This window comes from Oryctolagus cuniculus, chromosome 5 (genome assembly GCF_964237555.1).
Source record: "Oryctolagus cuniculus chromosome 5, mOryCun1.1, whole genome shotgun sequence".
Taxonomy (NCBI): domain Eukaryota; kingdom Metazoa; phylum Chordata; class Mammalia; order Lagomorpha; family Leporidae; genus Oryctolagus; species Oryctolagus cuniculus.
This window is the reverse complement of record NC_091436.1, coordinates 72,678,685-72,697,899: the sequence shown is the minus strand read 5'-3', so window position 1 is coordinate 72,697,899 and position 19,215 is coordinate 72,678,685.

Genomic DNA, 19,215 nt, shown 5'->3' with positions numbered 1-19,215 from the left:
CCCCAGCAAAGGTTTAACAGGACCTGTTTCTGAACAGGTGCTCTCTCTTGATCTCTGTATCTTGAGCAAGCTCTCTAACCCTCTTGATCTCTCTCTTATGCTCTCCTTCTCCTTCTTTGCCCCTTCCCTCCAGTCCCCACAAATAAACCTTTTCCCTTAAAAAAAAAAAAAAAGAGGACTCAAAACAGTAAATAAGAGTATGTGAACATACAAAAAGATTAGTTTTCTCTTTCATTTATTTCCATTAGAAGCAATTTGCTATTATAAGCATACATAAATGAAATTTGGGGAGTTTATTTTTTTTAAACTTTTATTTAATGAATATAAATTTCCAAAGTACAGCTTATGGATTACAATGGCTTCCTCCCCATAACGTCCCTCCCACCCGCAACCCTCTCCTTTCCCACTCCCTCTCCCCTTCCATTCACATCAAGATTCATTTTCGTTTCTCTTTATATACAAAAGATCAGTTTAGCATACATTAAGTAAAGATTTCAACAGTTTGCTCCCACACAGAAACATAAAGTGAAAAATACTGTTTGAGTACTAGTTACAGCATTAAATCTCAATGTACAGCACACTAAGGACAAAGGTCCTACATGAGGAGTAAGTGCACAGTGACTCCTGTTGTTGACTTAACAAATTGACACACTTGTTTATGGCATCAGTAATCAACCTAGGCTCTTGTCATGAGTTGCCAAGGCTATGGAAGCCCCCTGAGTTCACTGACTCTGATCATATTTAGACAAGGCCATGGTCAAAGTGGAAGTTCTTTCCTCCCTTCAGCACACAATTATTCTTAGGTGTTTAAATTTTAACTGAAAAGTGATCCCTGTTAGCAATTTGGAAAACATTATGCTGAGTGAAATAAGCCAATCCCAAAGGGACAAATACCACTTGTTCTCCTTGATAGGTGACAACTAACTGAGCACCAAAAAGGAAACCTGTTAAAGTGAAATGAACACTAAGAGAAACGGTGACTTGATCAGCCCTCACCCTGACTGTTGATGAGCAACTTGATATGTTATCCCTCTTAGTATTTTTTTTGTTTGTTCTACTTAATACTTTTGGTTGAATACTGTAATCAATACATAATTCTTCTTAAGAGCTGAAACTTAACTGAAAAGTGATCACTGTTAAATATAAGAGTGGGAATAAGAGAGGGAAGAGATGTGCAATTTGGGGAGTTTATAATATACTCACGTAGAAGTCAAATGTATGACAACAATATTGTGATGGTCAATTACATGTATCAGCTCATCTGAGCTAAAGGATGCCCAGATAGCTCACATTATTTCTCAGTGTGCCTACGAATGTGTTTTTGGAAGAGATTAGCAGTTGAACCATTAGTGTGAGGAAATCATCAACCCTCAGCTGTAAGGATGAGCATCATCCAATCCATTGAGGGCAAAAAAAGAAACAAAAAGGAGGAGGGGGAATGAGCTAACTTCATTTGTTTGAGTGGGGACATCTATCTTCTGTCTTTTAGTCACCATGACTCCTAATTCTCAGGCCTCCAGACTCAGACCAGACCTCACCATCAGTGTGTACTACCCCCCCCCCAAGCCTTCAGATTGAATTACAACACCAGCTTTTCTGGTTCTCAGATTATAGATGGTGGATGATGGAATTTCTCAGGCTCCCTAATTGAGTGAGCCAATTCCCATAACCAATGATGCATACTATAGATGCTCCTGGGTATGTGTGTCTGATTGGTTCTGTTTTTCTAAATAATTCTTACTAAAACAAATAACAAAAGGAAAGCAGCAAATAATGTTCAGTAGGATGAAACCTGGCTGACAGGATCTGAAAAGCTCTAAAACCTGGCACAGAATGGTGATCGAACAGTACATGAGGAGGACTACAGCAATCTGGCTATCATGTTAGGTTAGAAGAAGAGCATATGATAAATCTTGACATATTTGCTAACCATCCCATCTTTCAGATGCCAGAATAAGCAGGGAAAGAAATTATGCCTCTGAACTTAATTATGACCAATAAGGCAACACTTCCTCATGAATTGAAAGTGACAGAAACCTTGGAAGACAGTGACATATGTGATAATAACAGAAGTGGACAGCCTTGATGGTCAGAATTACCAAGACCATCAAACTCAGCTTCAGGCCATAAGTAGCAGCTTCAGCTGGGAACTCTTAGAAAAGCAGATTCTACAAGAAACTCCACAAAAACAAAACAACCCACTCAAGAGATGGGACAAGGACCTAAATAGACATTTTTCAAAAGAGAAAATCCAAACAGCCAACGGACACATGAAAAATGTTCAGGATCACTAGCCATCAGGGAAATGCAAATCACAACCATAATGAGGTTTTAACTCACCCCAGTTAGTTACATACAGAAATCAACTAACAACAGATGCTGGCAAGGATGTGGGGAAAAAGGCACACTAATCCACTGTTGGTGGAAATGCAAACTGGTAAAGCCACTATGGAAGACAGTTTGGAAGTTCCGCAGATCTGAATATAGCCTTACCACATGACCCAGCCATCCCACTCCTCAGAATTTACCCAAGGGAAATTAAATTGGCAAATAAAAGAGCTATCTGCACCTCAATGTTTATTGCAGCTCAATTCACAATAGCTAAAAATGAAATCAACCTAAATGCCCAACAACAGAAGACTGGAAAAAGAAATTACGGGATATGTACTCTATAGAACACTACACAGTGGTAAAAAAAAAAAATGAAATCCGGTCATTTTCAACAAAATGGAGGAATCTGGAAAACATCATGCTGAGTGAAATAAGCCAGTCCCAAAGGGACAAATATCATATGTTCTCCCTGATTGGTGACAACTAACCGAGCACCAAAAAGGAAACCTGTTGAAGTGAAATGGACACTATGAGAGAGTGACTTGATTGGCCCTTGTCCTGACTGTTGATGTACAACTTTATACTTTATCCCTTTTAGTATTTTTTTGTTCTACTTAATACTATTGGTTGAACTCTGTAATTAACACACAATTATTCTTAAGTGTAGAAATTTAACTGAAAAGTGATCTCTGTTAAACATAAGAGTAGGAATAAGAGAGGGAGGAGATGTACAATATGGGACAGGCTCAAGCTGACTTGCCCCAAATGGTAGAGTTAGAAATGTGCCACAGGATTCCAATTCAATCCCATTAAGGTGGCATGTACCAATGGCATCTCACTAGTCCAAGTGATCAATATCTGTTCACAACTGATCATACTGATAGGTCTAAGAGTCAAAGGGATCACATAAACAAGACTAGTGTCTGCAAATACTAACTGATAGAATAAAAAGAAGAGAATGATCCAACATGGGAAGCAGGATACACTGCAGACTCATAGAATGGCAGATGTCCTAAACAGCACTCTGGCCTCAGAGTCAGCCCTTAAGGCATTCAGATCTGGCTGAAGAGCCCATAAGAGTTTCTCAGGCATGGAAAGCCAAGACCCTCTGGCAAAAAAAAAAAAAAAAAAAAAAAGACCTAAATGAAAGATCTCTGCGAGTGAGATCCCAGTAGAAAGAATGGGCCATCAAAGAAGGAGATACCTTTCTCTGAAGGGAGGAGTAAACCTCCACTTTGACTATGACCTTGTCTAAATAAGATCGAAGTCAGCAAACTTGAAAGGCTTCCATAGCCTTGGCAACTCATGACAAGAGCCTAGGGAGATTACTGACACCATAAACAAGAGTGTCAATTTGTTAAGTCAACAACAGGAGTCACTGTGCACTTATTCCTCATGTAGGATCTCTGTCCTTAATGTGTTGTTCAATGTGAATTAATGCTATAACTAGTACTGAAACAGTATTTTACACTTTGTTTCTGTGTGAGTGCAAACTGTTGAAATCTTGACTTAGTATATACTAAATTGATCTCCTGTACATAAAGAGAATTGAAAATGAATCTTGATGTGAATGGAATGGGAGAGGGAGCGGGAGTTGGGAGGGTTGCGGGCGGGAGGGAAGTTATAGGGTGGCAGGAGCCTTTATAATCCATAAACTGTACTTTGGAAATTTATATTTGCTAAATAAAAGTTAAAAAAATAATGCCGGCGCCGTGGCTCACTAGGCTAATCCTCCGCCTAGCGGTGCCGGCACACCGGGTTCTAGTCCCGGTCGTGGCACCGGATTCTGTCCCGGTTGCCCCTCTTCCAGGCCAGCCCTCTGCTGTGGCCCGGGAGTGCAGTGGAGGATGGCCCAGGTGCTTGGGCCCTGCACCCCATGGGAGACCAGGATAAGTACCTGGCTCCTGCCATCGGATCAGTGCGGTGCGCTGGCCGCAGCGCGCCGGCCGCGGCGGCCATTGGAGGGTGAACCAACGGCAAAGGAAAACCTTTCTCTGTCTCTCTCTCTCTCACTGTCCACTCTGCCTGTCAAAAAAAAAAAAAAAAAGTTAAAAAAATACCTGTTAAAAAAAAGAACTGCATGCAATTTAACAATTATAAATGGTTTACTTCTGAAATTTTCCATGTAATAATTTCAGGCTGCGGTTGACTAAAGATAACAAACTATGGAATAAGATGGGAGTGGGACATGGAATATAATTCACTAGATATTTCTGGAAAATTGTGGTGATGCATATGAAGGCAAGGAGTAGGAGACTGACATGATTACATGGGTTCACATTTTAAAAGACAAATTACAAGCATGGAACCAAGGATAAAATGTTATGGGTTATGTTATCACAATGAAGACTAAAGACCAGAAGATCTAAAATTTGCAGACATGATTAAGGACAACTCTTATTTAGTGATAGATCTGGAGTAGTAGACAGAGGGGATGTGGGCTCTCATATTGCTCTGCCATTAATTGGTTGTGGGCCTCCAATGGTTCCCTTTCTCCCTTGAGGTCACACCTGTAAACAGAATTTCCTATCCTTGATCCTCAGTGTCACTCCATACTCAAACTCATCACATCTTTTCTCCCTTATTAGACACTGTAGTAACTAACGCTGAAGGGGCTGGATGGTATCACGTCTGCAAGTTCTCATTTGTTGCCCCCTCAGCAATCATATATCAAAACAACGATGTTGGTAAATTGATATGTCTTATTCTACATACCTCCAGGAGATCATTTCTTTTGTAGTTGATTCTTTTCTTTGCCCTGAGAAAGAGTGATGGATTAAAGTTACATGACAAAAGAAAGATATTTTCCAGTCGTAAAGCTAAAAATCTGCAGAACTAGAACTTTTGGGAAACTGTGTTAAAAAGCCTGCATTGCTATTACTGAAATTCAAAACTTATTGCACTAGTTTCAATTCTTACATTTGAGATTTTATAATGCAGCTGATAACCAAATTGCTTACTTTAACATTTAGGGAACACTAACACAATTTAAATTAAATAGCAATAAAGATTTAAAGAATGAGATCTAGCAGAAATTCTGCTGTTCAATCAAATGCTATGAAATGGTTAATATATAAGTTCAGCATATGTTTTTCCAAAACTATAAGTAGGCCCAAACTCTACATTTTCCACTCAGGCAAAAGCCTTCATTTTGATAGTATTTAACAAAGACATGCTTTGTTAAAAATTTTTTGTACTGATAAGAAACACTTAAAGACCACAACATAATATGATTTTTATCACCATACTAATTAATAAATGAAATACTAAAATAATATACTTAGTTTTTTTTATGGTAATTTAAAATAGAAGCTCAGATTGTTAAAACTGAAAGAACGTTGTTAAAATTAACTGAGCTGGGTTTCAGCAACCACATACTAGTCACCCACACTTTTATTTGGTCATTAATTATTTGAAACATACAGTACAACTAGCACTGTATATTACAGCTGGATTGTTATAAAAATCTTAGTGCCTTTTGTCCTGCACCCAAGATTCACTCAATATTTAGATATTTGACCAAACCCTTCTAGTATTTAAGTCTGCAACTGTCCTCTCTAGTCAAAATTTTTGAAAACAGAAGAAATAATCTAATTCAACAAATTTGCAGATGCTGGTGGACCAACATGGATTGTGACTTTTTAAATGACAAACCAAGACTGTTATTTTTCTTCAAAAGTAACTGCTATCTATATCACACTGATACAATAAAAGGGATTTTACAATAAAAAGAAGAGCTATTTCCAAGAAGGGCTACTTAGTCATCTTCCAGTAACAAATATATAATGATGTTAGATGTAATATTAACTTTTTTTAAAAATTTGCCACTGATCAATGGAAACATTCTCTAAGACTGACACTGCCTCTCAGACAGGTGTCTGGAAGCCACTGACCTGGGCCAATATTTCATTTGAGAAGCTGGGATATGGTTTCATGTTCTTAGAGTTGCATGCTGGTACAAACCACAGACCAAGCCAAAGCCCCACTTTCCAGTGCCAAAACCAAGGTTCTTTTACTTCATCAGCTACTGGAAGGCATTGAGGTCATAAGACTTTTCTAGAGCCAGTTAAGGCCCAGTAATATTTTGGCTTTTCTGTACGTCTTTAGTCAAGCTAATAAACTTCTCCAAACTCCTAAGCCCAGTGCCTTCCACAGAAGAACTTTAGTCATTTTTGTTCCTTGTCTCATTCTTCCAGCATGTGTTACTGTATTTGACACACAATGACCCATCTGAGTCTTCGGAAGGTTAATGTGAAAGACACTTGGCTGATGTTGCCTGCTGACATGTGCATCTCCCTTTATAGCCCGGCCTCCCTTTAAAGCCAGGCTGGTTTGCTCTCTCCCCAAGGCCAGACCCAGAAAAAGGCTGTGGGTTTACAGTAAAGAAAACAAACTGGCAGCCAAAAAATTAATTGAAAAACAAATTAAGTCTTTACTGTCATCTCCTGGAAATGCCAAAATGGATTCACAAACCACAGCAAATCTTTTCAAAATCCTCTTTCCCTGTCCACATCCCTGGCCCCACTGTTGCACACACAGTTCCTCCATGCCAGACCTGATTCTGAGGCCCATCCTTATTTTTAGCTATTGAAAACCTGACCTCCAATTCATCCAGAACGACCTTTTCAGGCCATATTTTTCTTTTCATTCTCTTTCTCTTTCTGGTCTTTTTTTCCTTTGTCATGAGCGATGCTCTCTGTTTGCAATAGTAATCCCTTTAGCTTCTTTTCTTCTTCAGTGTTCCCCTTAGTCCTGATTCTGATTTGCACAATAAGGCCAAGGTGAGGAGGGGATTTATTCACACATTTATGCTATAAACATACTTTGTATTCTCCAACATCATTAAACTCTTCATATCAGCAAACATGTGAAATATTACTATTTGCATTTTATGGAGTAAGGATCCAATAAGGAAGGAATGTGATTGATTGTGTGATGTCACATAAAAAGACATATATAAACAGTTCTTTTACCCTTACTCAGGACATACTGATCTTTGAAAACATTTTCAGCCACACATACCTGTCAATAGAATTTATTGAGCACTTGCTACTACTAGATGCTAGGAAAATCGCGATGAATAAAACAGCCAAATTCGTGTACCGATGAAGAAATCTGTTAAGGTGTGTGTGTGGGGGGGGGTAGAGTAGGTTTTAGCAGAAAAGTAGGGAGTAAACAGATAAATAAATAAAGTATGCAGATAATGGTAAGTGCTACAAGGAAAATTTACCAGTGATGGGATGGCAAGTAGCATAGGAGGGTGGGCTGGTGACTACTTAAATCTATATGGATAGAGGCCTGAGCTGCTGGCATACCATATGGGTACCAGTTCTAGTCCTGGCTGCTCCTTTTCTGATCCAGCTCTCTTCTGTGGCCTGGGAAAGCAACAGAACCTGGCCCAAGCATTTGGGCCCCTGCATCCACATGGGAGACCTGGAAGAAGCTCCTGGCTTCTGGCTTTGGATGGGCTCAGCTCCAGCCATTGTGCCCTTTTGGGGAGTGAATCAGTGGATGGAAAATCTTTCTCTCTGTCTTTCCCTTTCATAGTTTGTAATTCTACTTCTCAAATAAGTAAATAGATCTTCACAAAAAATAAATAAATCTATATGGACAAAGAGGATTGCCTGAAGAGGTGAATATTTGAGTCAGATAACTACAGAAGAGGAACATCAAGTATAAAGGCTGCTAAGACTTGAAAGAAAGGGACATGATGAGGAGAAAGTGAGTTTAGGGTCTGTAAAACAGAAAGCAAGTCGGGGCATATGGAGCAGGGAGGGAGGTTGGCAGTGACCACACTAGAAAATGTGGTTGTGTTCAGGGTACAGTTTGTGATAAGACTTACAGGCCAGGTAAGGAGTTGGAACTTGTTTGAAATGTAAGGTAAGAAACTGAAAGCCTTTAAGCAATGATCTGATTGTTTATGATTTTTATAAACATCACTTTGATTGCTACCTTGAACATGGGATGTTGAGAGAGAGCTTGAGAGGATTTTGTGGTAAGCCAAGAAAGATATGTAGATTTCTTGGACAAGGGTAGCAGCAGTGGAGACAAGAAGAAGTGAACGGACTCAGGATATATATTTTGGTAGAGCAGACAACACTTGCCAACGAACTGGATGTGGAGGTGAGAAGAAGTAGAAAATAAATGATGCTGCCCAAGTGTTTGCATTTAGCAACTGGTGAATGGAGAACTGTGCTATTTCCTGAGATGAGGAGATTGATTCAAAATGCAGAGAGGTTTGCAGAATCACAGTTCCGTCCTACCTGTGTTAAGCTTCAGAAGCTTAGCAGACAGGCAGATAGAGATGTCAAGATTGGCATCTGGGCATCTGTCATAGTTAATAATAATATTCTGTTTTCTTATCTCTTCTTCAGTAACTTTCTATTCACCTCTAAATTGTCTGGCTACATACATTTCTCTGGGTGGTTAGCTTTTCTCATCTGTCCATTTAAGTAAGCATTGATCATGGGGGGAAGTAGATGATTTAAGGAAGCGAAAATCACCAGGATGCGTTACTGTTTGATATGAGGAAGTATGGGTGAGCAGGTGTGAACGTGACTTTCTGGATTCTGACTTGTCCAACAGTATGAATGGTGACATAACCCACTGAGCTAAAGAATCCTGGAAGGAAATGTCATTAAAGAGGAGAAAGGAAGAATCATAGGTACCACTTCTATACTGTGTAGTTTGAGGTATGGATATTGGATTTTAGGGTCTTCCCAGGAAAGAGGTCATTGCTGAAGGTCTGACATTTAGAGACATTAAACATATAGAAAGCAACAGGAGCAATGGCAGGAATGAGATGTCATGAGAGAGTATTTAGAGTTTCTCCAACACGTAAAAAAGTCTCGTTAAAAGAAGCTAAATGCTGAAAAGTGTATTGAAGAAAGAGTATTTAGGAAAACAGGAGAGGCACCAAGGAAATGTTGTATCACAGAAACCAATAGAAGGCAGATTTTTAGGAAGGATGCAATACTCCACAGTGTTAGACCCTGCAGGGAGGTATCCACTAAACATCCAAACCTATGAATCTACCAGTGGCTAATGTGTGCTAGAGACAGGTCACACCAGCTTACCAGAACTAGTTGTATGTATCTCTTCCTAATAATGTGACATGATATTCATAGTGAATTGGCATGATTGAAGTGTTCACATAGTGAAAGTCTGCAAACACTACAAATCAGGGCTTCTTTCCTCCAGTCACTACACCCCAGAGTTTGTTGCTAAAATAGTTACCAGCACACCACTGACTAAAACTGGGCAGTAGAATCATGTGGATATTTTAAATATAGTAGTGGTTGAGCTACATTCCTAGGCCCTTTGGCTCTAAGGTGGGACCTGGGCAATAATATTTTTTAAAATGCTCCCTGGTGGCTGGCGCCGTGGCTCAATAGGCTAATCCTCTGCCTTGCGGCAACGGCACACCAGGTTCTAGTCCCAGTCGGGGCGCCGGATTCTGTCCCTGTTGCCAGCTCTCTGCTGTGGCCAGGGAAGGCAGTGGAGGATGGCCCAAGTGCTTGGGCCCTGCACCCCGTGGGAGACCAGGAGAAGCACCTGGCTCCTGCCTTTGGATCAGTGCGGTGCGCCGGCTGCAGCGTGCCGGCCGTGGCGGCCATTGGAGGGTGAACCAACGGCAAAGGAAGACCTTTCTCTCTGTCTCTCTCTCTCACTGTCCGCTCTGCCTGTCAAAAAAAAATTAAAAATAAAATAAAATAAAATGCTCCCTGGGTATTCAATTATGTATCTAGGATCAATAACCACTGATTCACAAAGAATAAAACAATATGACTTTGGCATTCCTAGGACCAAACTGATATTTAGGAAGTGGTCAAAAAATAAATTAGTCAATAATAAATAGTCCAGAATTTCACATAAGCAGGACTAGGAGTTATGCAGATCTGAACAGGTACAGTATGAGGTCACAGATTAGGTGAAAGAGGAGCAAGAAGGAACTACTGTAGGCTAAGCAGGATGATTCACAATCTTCTCACCACATTCCTTGCAACAGAATAGAGAGACTAAATGTGAGGCCAATGCACAGAGAAAAGTAGAGTCCAGCTCAGTAACAAACAGAAGCTTCTATCTATAAAGACTGTCCAGCTGTACCTGACAGCCAGCCCTACCTGTAAATATTACACCAGCCAGTAAATCCCCCTCATACTTTGGGGTCTTCTGCTATTTTTATCTGAAACAGACTTTAGATCATTAGCTAACTATGAGCTTCAACCTCCATCTTTACCTTATCACTGAGGAAAAATTTTATTACAAACAAAAATAATGTCCACCCATGGCATAGGTGATCAATACTAATTAGTCCTCGATCAGCAATGTCAGTGGAAGACCCTAAACACTCTCATCTCTTCTGTTATTGAATCACATTTTTATTCTTTTTTTTTTTTTTTTTTTTTTTTTTTTTTTTTTTTTTTACAGAGGATCAGTTTAGTATGCATTAAGTAAGGATTTCAACAGTTTGCACCCCCATAGAAACACAAAGTGAAATATATTGTTTGAGTACTCGTTATAGCATTAAATCTCAATGTACAGCATATTAAGGATAGAGATCCTACATGAGGAGTAAGTGCACAGTGACTCCTGTTGTTGACTTTACCAATTGACACTCCTGTCTATGGCATCAGTAATCTCCCTATGCTCCAGTCATGAGTTTCCAAGGCTATGGAAGCCCTCTGAGTTCTCCGACTCTTATCTTGTTTAGACAAGGTCATAGTCAAAGTGGAGGTTCTCTCCTCCCTTCAGAGAAAGGTACCTCCTTCTTTGATGACCTGTTCTTTCCACTGGGATCTCACTCGCAGAGATCTTTTGCCAGAGTGTCTTGGCTTTCCATGCCTGAAATACTCTCATGAGCTTTTCAGCCAGCTCCGAATGCCTTTAGGGCTGATTCTGAGGCCAGAGTGCTATTTAGGACATCTGCCATTCTATGAGTCTGCTGAGTATCTCACTTCCCATGTTGGATCACTCTCCCCTTTATTTACTCCATCCGTTAGCGTTAGCAGGTACTAGACTTGTCTATGTGTTCCCTTTGACTCCCAGTCCCTTCACCATGACCAACTGTTTTTATTTTTATTCTTAAGCTGGTGACACTTCCTATTGACTTATAAATAAATATCTGTGACATTTATGTTACTGAATACATAGGACTTAGACTTTAACCTGTGATGAAGTTTAAAGAAAAATTAGGTGTTTTTATTTTGGATAAATAGGGTGAGCCAATAAACCAAAAATCTATTCACTATGGGTGTTCCTATTCTATCTCCTACAAAATACAAAATACCCCATATTCTGGGTTTCTTTTGGGTGAGTGTTTATAGTACATTTCAAAAGGAGTGAACAAGGCAGCTTGAACAGTTATCCTGCTTTCAGAGCTCAAGGCAATTTTAAAAGAGGTTAAGTGGAAGAGAAAAGAGCCCCTTAACCAATTAGCCACAAGGCCACACAATACGTTGGAATTAAAATTACCCAGACATGTGCATATCCAAGTAAGTCTCATTTATATCATCAAAGAGGGTCTATTGCTACAGAAATGTGTGAAAGGGTAACAGTTTTAATGCCACAACAATAAAATGATTAACATGATATGGAAGCAAATAAGACCAAAACTTCTCTGAGTGGTCACTTAAATGACAAAGAAGGTCTTTTACCTACTTTATTTTTCAATTCAAATGATTTTGTGTGTAGTATTGGAAAGTAAGATGAGTTTTCCAACTGCATGGATTTTCATTTTCCTTCTTTACAGATAGTGTTGGTTTGGCTTGGTGTTAATAAAAGACCATACCCTCTTAAACCAACACATGCATTAACAGAAACTCCCAACTTCTGCAGGTCATGTTTGCAGAGGTCAGACAGTGATATAGAAAAAATAGTGATAGCACAGGGGAAAAGGGTGTATTTTTTAATGATTTATTTATTTATTTGAAAGGCAGAGTTATACAGAGGCAATGGCAGAGAGAGACAGAGAGAGAGGTCTTCCATCTGCTGGTTCACTCCCCAGATGGCCACAATGGCCAGAGCTGCGACGACCTGAAGTCAGGGGCCAGGAGTTTCTTGTGGGTCTCCCACACTGGTGCAGGGGCCCAAGGACTTGGACCATCTTCTACTGCTTTCCCAGGCCACAGCTGAGAGCTGGATGGGAAGTGTAGCAGCCAGGACTCAAACCGGTGCCCATATGGGATGCTGGCACTGTAGGTGGTGGCTTTGTACATTAGGCCACAGCACTGGGCCCAGGAGTATATTCTAAAAGTTTTATCAGTATCAGAAGTATTTTATTTTCTCAAGCAAAAATAAAATCTATAAAAGTTATGCTATTGGCTTATTATTTTTATAGTTAAATTTTATATATTTGTCATATATACTGCTCTTCTGATAATTTAGATGCAAATCAAGTGGAGATCCTTGTTTGGGTAAGGAAGTCAGGCCTATGCAAGATTTTTCATTAACTGGTAGACATGAGACAAATTTAAGTTCTTTGGTTTTAGCAGCATAATAAAATATATGTATTACTTTCTACTGTTCTAGGAATGGACTGTGTTCACAGAATTTAATATTCACTTTTGTGGATATTATGAAAGACTCAGGAAGTTTGAGGAAAAGAATTGCTTTTCTTCTCTTGTAATTGTTATAAAAAGCTTTATTTATTTTATTTAAGCAGATTGAAAGAGAATATGGAAGAGACAGGGAGAAGGAGAGGTAGGGAGGGAGGGAGGGAGGGGGAGGGGGGAGAGAGAGAGAGAGAAGGAAGGAAGGAAGGAAGGAAGGAAGGAAGGAAGGAAGGAAGGAAGGAAGGAAGGAAAGAAAGAAAGAAAGAAAGAAAGAAAGAAAGAAAGAAAGAAAGAAAGAAAGAAAGAAAGAAAGAAAGAATCTTCAACTGCTGTTTCATTCCCTAAATGCCCACAACATCCAGGGTTAGACTACGTGAAAGCCAGGAGTCAGTCAGGAACTCCATCAGTCACCCATGTGAGTGGCAGTTACCCTAGAACTTGAGCCATCATCCTGTTGCCACCCAGGCACATTTGTAGGGAGCTGGTTTAGAAGTGTGAGTACTTGAATCAAGTATTCCCATATAGGAGGCAGGCATTCCAAGCCATGGCTTCAACCCATTGTACCACAATGCCAGCCCCCTGGATGTAGTTTTTGCTTTGAAAACGTTCGAGAAGAAATGTCTATGCCTCAATCAGACTTTGCTGATTCTCAACCCTTTTTCCCATCACCAACACTTAAGAATAAAAATTTCAATCAGTGAATTTAAAATTAAATGATTTAAATCATTTAGTTGATTAGAATTTAAATTAAATTTTTCCCTTGCAAGAATTCGATACTAAGGAACAATATTTGGGGCAGGTAAGGTCATACTTTGGAAGTTCACAAACCATTGCAACATCTAAGATTCTTTTCATTCTTCTTCCCAAGAAAAATATTTCACCACTTTGGGTAGATTAAGGTCCAGACACCCAATCTAACTAAAATCAAATGAGCAAAATGAGCCCTTTATAGAGATCCTACAGAATCACCACAACCCTCCCACAGCGAGTACAACCAGGTTTTAAAGGAATTGCAAAGTGGTTCAGACAACAGTTGGTATCATCATCACAAGTGTGTGCTTTATCTAAGAATCTTTCCTTTCTGCTTCTCTTAGCCTGAGCAAGCAGCCTCCCAAATACCAGATGTTCACAAAGGCTCTGGAACCGACGGTGTGCATCTCATTGCTCCATCCCTGACTGTTCTGATGCCAAGGGAAACACTATCAACAGGAAGGCCACCTCAAATCCAACTGTCCAAATGCATCACATAAAGAAACTGCTAGAATAGATTCCTGCAGATTTTTACTCAAGAGCCACACTTATCAGGAAGACTGCTCATTTTGGCACTGCTCCTTGGGGGAGATTATATATAAAATGAACTAAAGATGCCATATTCTATGTTTTAGACTGCCACAGGACCTTCCTTCATTTGATTTTTAAACAAGAAGTAACATACATTACTGTGGTGACAGTTCATGGTGGGAAGAAATTGAGGGAGCAGGTATTTAGCATAACAGTTAAGTCACCCAGGTCTCATACCACAGTGCCTGGGTTCAATTCCTAGCTGTGGCCCCTGATCTCAATCTTCATATCAACACAGACCCTGGGAGATAGCAGTGATGGCTCAATTGGGTTCCTGCCACAAATGTCGGAGATCTAGATGGAGCTCCTGGCTTCCAACTGCGTCCTGACCCAGCTAGGGGAAGAAGAAAGTGTCTGAGCCTCACTGGGCTTCACTACTCTAGAAGCTGGGCATGGTGCTGAAGGATACTGCTCATGCTACACAGTGAGCCACAGCCCTGGTCACAGTTGCACACTGAGGCTGCAGCAGCTCACAGAATCAGCCAAGGCTGGAAAAGGAGACCTCTGGCTGTGCCTACCTTCTTTCTCAATCACCTCATACTTGGACCCATTAGATTGCTATAGGAGAGGAAACTCACAAGTTCAGCTCTGGACTTGACAAGGAATGACATATTTGTAATAAGATGGGTACTAGAGTGCAAAGATTTTTCTGGACCAGACTAACAAAAAATATAGGAAATTTTAACATAGGAATGTTCAACTATAACAAGATTATCTTTTCTGAGACCAAGCAGGAAAGAAAGCAGATAAGAGAAGTTCACAAAAAAGAGAACTTTAATCTTCTGTAATTCACAATAATGTGAACAGGGTTGTGACAGGTCTGAAATAGTGGGGTTAGTAGGCTCCAAACAGAAAAGAGGAAGAAACAGAAAGGCTACTTGCCTAGTCTGAAAGGTTTACAATGTGTATGTGTGCTGAAATACCCCATAAAAATGTACATGCCAATCAAAAAAATTAAAAATAAAGAAAAAATCTATTACTAAAAAATAAGCTCAAAACAATGTGGGTTTTATTCTTCTATAAGAATTTTATTCTTCTGCAAGTTTTACTGGCAACTGCCCAAACTGCACCTACTGTAACTTTCTCTTGACTTCCAGCAGTAATGCTCATAGAAGCAATGAAGTTATGTTCATAGAAGAAATGAAGGCACTGGGTTGATTTATAATATGAGCCCTTAAAATATAGATTTCTGTATAGAATTTTTAATGAGTTTCAACTCTTTTTAGTTGCTCTGAGAGACAGAAATTATTTAAAAAATTATTCTGTCTACAATTTTAGATTAGAAGGAGAATGAACAATAAAGAAAAATTGCACCAGGAATAGAATGTTGTCATGAGTGTTATTGGGGCTCTATCTGTTCCCAGACCTTAAAAAACAAGCAGTTATGGGGACTAACATAACAACTCATGTACAGTGGCAAACACAGGAAACAGAGGGCAAACTACAAGTGCACCACCCTAAATGTTCCTTTTAAAACATCACTCTGTTTTCTCCCTGAGGATTTTTAAAAACTGCATTTCAATTTTTTAATCTTCAGTTTTTACACTCTTGTTTTTTTTTAAAAATTTGGATTAACATGTGATACTTGTACATTGTACAATGTACAATTCAATATTTCAACATATATAAAGCATAAAGCCATCAAACCAGGCAAATAGCCTTCCCATTTTCTTTCTGTTTGGAGCCTACCATCTCCTCTGTTCTGGTTCTTTATATGGTATATAGTGTATTATTGTGAACTATGGTCATTGCACTGTGCTATGAAACATGAGAATCCTTTACTTCCTTCCATCTACCCCCATCCTCTCTCCCTACACCCTCCCCAGGTTCCAGCAATCACGATTTTAAGTTCAGATTGACTTTTTTTATAAATACGTAGCATTTGTGTATTCATGTTCGGATTATTTCACTTATTGTAATGATCTCCAGTTCCATCCATTTTTCTGCAAATATCAGGATTTTAATCTTTTTTGTGGATTAATAACATTCCATTGTGTACATATACCATATTTTTATTACCTATTCATCCACTGATGGACACCTAGGTTGATTGCATATCTTGGCTGTTAGGAATTGTACTGCAGCTAACATGGGAGTGGAGATATCTCTTTCATAAGCCGATTTCATTTCCTTTGGATATATATACCCAGAAGCAGGATGACTAGATCATGGAGATTCATCTTTAGCTTTTTCAGAAACTTCCATACTGTTCTCCATAATGGCTATTCTAAGTTGCCTCTTCACCAACAACGTATAGAATTTCCCTTTTTTCTACATTCCCTTCAGCATTTGTTGATTTTTTTTTGTCTTTTTGATGTCATTCCAATCAGAGTGAGATGATATTTCATTGTGATGTTGATTTGTATTTCCCTGATAGTTTGAGATATTGAGTTGTTTTTTTTTTTTTTTTTACTTTTTTGGGCATTTGTATTTCTTTATTTTTTAGAAATGTCTGTCAGATCCATTGCCTATTTTTAACTGGGTTGTTTGTGGTTTTTTTGTTGTTGAGTTTTTTAGTTTCTTTTATACTCTGGATAATAATCGTTTGTCAGATGCATGGTTTGGAAATATTTTATCCCATTCTGTCAGTTGTCTCTTCATTCTTCATTATTTCCTGTGCTGTGCAGAAGCTTCTTAGTTGGATAAACTTTTTTGAAAACTATATCCTATTTCACAGTATACATTCTCTTATTCATTTTCAATTTGACTGTCAAAAGAATAGAGAGACAAACACAGACACAAACTTACACAAAGAAATCTCGCATCCACTAGTTCACTCCCCAGATGCCTGCAATCACCAGGACTGGGCTAGGCCAGACTAACAAGCTGGGAGCCAGAAAGTCAATCCAGATCTCCTATGGGTATGGTAAGAACTCAATTATTTGAGCCATTCCAGCTCAGGAGTGGAGCTAGGAATCAAACCCAGATGCTATCAAGATGGAATGTGGGCATCCTACTCATCTTAACCACTAGGCCAAATGCTTACCCTTATGTTTCTATTTTGAACATTTGGGTTACTGTTCTTCCTTTCTCTCACTCTGATATCATACATAATATGACAATGGATGTTCCCCACATGTAACTTCACACACCCCCACAACTATTTATCTGCAGTAGGCATCTAAAGGGATATTTACTTCTAAAAATCTCTGAATTTTCAGTGTGGATAAATAGACCAAATTTCCCTTTCTAAAAAGTTTCCCAGTTTGCACTCCAGAAACAGTGTTTAAGAATGCTTATTTCTCCAATCTCAAACTTTTAAATGTTGGCCTAAAGATAACACATTTGTATGGCATTACTGTTTCAGTTTGCTTTTTCCTATTAAGAGTAAGATTGAACTCTTACATTTATTTACCAATATTTCTATCTAATAATTATTTTTATCATATTCATCCAACATAATGTGAATAGTAATGGTGAGTGTATGCAAACGTATTTTGACTGTTAACGCAGCTTTTAGCTTTTAAACTACTTAAATCATTAAATTTCATTAACAAATGTGTTAATGTTAAAATAATTTTTGTAGGGCTGGCACCTGTGGTATAGTAGCTTAAACCTCTGCCTGCAGTGCTGGCATACCATATGGGCACGGGTCTGAGTCCCAGCTGCTCCTCTTCCAATCTAGCTCTCTGCTACGGTCTGGAAAAGCAATGGAAAATGGCCAGTGCTTTGACCCCCATTACTCCCGTGGGAGTCCTGGAAGAAGCTCCTAGCTCTTGGCTTTGGATCAGCCCAACTCCAGTCATTGCAGACATTTGGGGAGTGAACCAGAGAATGGAAGATCTCTGTCTCTGGTTTTCCCTCTCTCTGTCTATAACTGCCTCTCACATAAATAAATATTAAAAAATGCTTTTGCTCCAGTATTTCATTAAGACATGATTATTGACCCATTTCCCATTCACTTTCCTTATCATTCAATTGACCCTTTCAATCTGATGTTCTGTGCTTTATGTTGGAGAATTTTTTCTGTGATTTCTATTGTTTCTTCATATCTCTCTGTGTCTCTAGTTAAAAAAAAAAACAAGTAGATAGATGTTGGACATTAGGTATTGATCTTCTGTATGTCTAAGTTCAGTTCTCACAATATTTTAAATCTCTTTATCACTCAGTATTCTAAGAAATTTCCTCAGCTTGATTTATCCAAGTAGTAGTCTATTTTTATCAATATCCTTGCTCCTATTTAGTCCTTCTGTTAATTTTTAAATTTCAGGGATCAAAATTTTAGTTTCCAAGAATTCATCATTTTCTGAATACTTCTTTTTCATAGCAGTGTATTCTAGTCTTCTGGATTTCATTGATAGTATTAAGAGCTACTTATTTCATGTTTATTCCATTTTTTGAATTATCTGTTGATAATCACTCGGAAGTTCACTTGGTTTCTCTCCTTTTTTTTTTTTTTTTTTTGACAAATTTTTTTTTTTTTATCTTTTATTTAATGAATATAAATTTCCAAAGTACGTCTCATGGGTTACAATGGCTTTCCCCCCCATACCGTCCCTCCCACCCACCACCCTCCCCTTTCCCACTCCCTCTCCCCTTCCATTCACATCAAGATTCATTTTCGATTATCTTAGTATACAGAAGATCAGCTTAGTATACCTTAAGTAAGGATTTCAACAGTTTGTTCCCACACAGAAACATAAAGTGAAAAATAATAGATGATTTTTTTTTTAAATGATGATGAAATCAGATCAGACCTATTGTCATGTTTAATCCCAGTGAGAGTCAAGTTGGGAATTGATAGTTTCTTTTCTTTTTTTTTTTTTTTTTAACAGAAGATCAGTTTAGTGTACATTAAGTAAAGATTTCAACAGTTTGCACCCCCATAGAAACACAAAGTGAAATATACTGTTTGAGTACTCGTTATAGCATTAAGCCTCAGTGTACAGCACATTAAGGACAGAGATCCTACATGAGGAGTAAGTGCACAGTGACTCCTGTTGTTGACTTTACAAATTGACACTCCTGTTTATGGCATCAGTAATCTCCC